The 1,684-nt window shown below is 51.7% G+C and overlaps 1 protein-coding gene across 1 annotated transcript in view; it reads right to left on the bottom strand.

The window, feature by feature from the left end:
- Positions 1-1,684, bottom strand: part of LOC104499462 (tetraspanin-15-like) — a gene marked incomplete at its 5' end in the record, with an annotated part of 17,834 nt that overhangs the window by 7,935 nt on the left and 8,215 nt on the right. The window lies entirely within an intron of this gene.

Raw genomic sequence — 1,684 nt, 5'->3', positions numbered from 1 at the left:
GCTCTTCCAGTGATCTGAGCCAGGCCCAGCTCCACGTCACGCCAGCATTTCGCAAAGCGGCTCCTTCACAACGTTCCCTGGTTAATTCTGAAGGTTTCTAACACCTCGGTCCTGTCTCTTCACAATACAGGGAATTTCACATGGATTAAATGTATTGGGCTCTCAATCAAATCAAGAGGGAATTTCCCCAAAGTCTTCCACCACTTTGAGGAGAAACGTGAGGATTTTAGACAACCCCGAGACTTAGATCTTCATTGGCCAACCAAAATGTTCCAGGGTCTACAGCTTGTGAGGGAAATCCTGGCCATCGCTGCGAGTCAGGACTTCGCTAAAATAAAATCAATCCTAATTCTTCGGCTTCTGTCCAGATGGGAAGTGGTACATTTTGGGTTACAAAACTGGTTCTTGCTCATCCTAAAAAAACCCAAAGCCGGACAGTAGCTCCAGCACACCTGAGCTAGTTGGGTACTTTGAACCTCTGGGGATCGATCTGATGTGTTCCTTTAGCTTGTCTCATGGATCAAACAGTTGCTTCCATAACACCGTGTACTTCTAAATGGACCCTGGTGCCCGTATAATAATAATAATGTGCTGAAATTACTGTGCTTTCAGAAGGATGGCTTTGACAACCAGGACAAACTCCTGGACAACAAAACAAAAACATCCTCTTCTTCGGCGGCACGGAGATGAAAAGGAGCCACGTGCGCATTGAGATGTAAATCATGTTTTCCTGCAAGAAACGTGCCCCGTAAAGCTGCAACTTGTTCCTCCTGTCACTGGCAGGGACGTTACTCCAGCACGACCCTCCCCAGAGCCTCTGCACCCACCTCGCTCCTCCCAGGGCTGTCAGCAATCCCAGCTCTCGCTGCTGCAAGACACTGTGTATGCACTGGGCAGAGTCAAGGAGACCAATTAGCCCCCAGTTGGAGAGGATCCATCAGGAGGAGTGACCCGAGGGTGGAGACCTGCTGAGAGAGAGCTGGGGGGTTCAGCCAGGAGCAAAGGAGGCTGCAGGGAGACCTTAGTGCGGCCTGTCAGTGCTTTGGGGGGGTCAGAACGCGGGGGAGGGGCTTTCCAGTTGCACCAGGACAAGGGCTGATGGATTAAACTAAAAGGGGGGACATTCAGACTGGGTAGAATTCCTACAGGTGCCCAGCTGGTCCCTGCTCATCCCTCCTGCCCCAGGGCTGAAGATCTTCTCTTCAGCCTCAAGCATTTTCGTGGAAAGGGGTTTCAGCAGGGCTTGCGCAGCGCTAAGACCCCACCAGGCATGTCCAGAGCGTCGCACGCAGGTACCTTCTTCATGCTGAGGTGCAGAGGTGCTTCTCCTACCATCTCAAGATCTCCTCACCCCAAAGTGCCCTGCGGTGTCCCAAATCAAGTCTCTGAAGGAGGAGGTTACATCTGGACCTGGTTTCTGCTTGCCCCAAGAGCTGGTTTCATTTCTCCTGGAGGTTTAGATGCACTTGGTGAGGTCTCACGCCCCATAAAACCTCTCTGGCTCTCAGAACCACATTCACGGGCTTTAATTCTTGACAAAACAATGCAGAGGATTTACTGTGGATCTTCCCTCCCAGGGACTGGCTGCTCCAGTCCTTCACTAGAGCATCCCCAAGATCTAGCTCACCGCCACGGGGAGCCAAAGAGCTGCCGTATTTCTTACCGTACTGCATGAACCATTGGT

Source organism: Buceros rhinoceros, unplaced genomic scaffold (genome assembly GCF_000710305.1).
Source record: "Buceros rhinoceros silvestris isolate BGI_N320 unplaced genomic scaffold, ASM71030v1 scaffold29639, whole genome shotgun sequence".
NCBI classification, from domain to species: domain Eukaryota; kingdom Metazoa; phylum Chordata; class Aves; order Bucerotiformes; family Bucerotidae; genus Buceros; species Buceros rhinoceros.
This window is presented reverse-complemented; position numbering and strand designations above follow the sequence as displayed.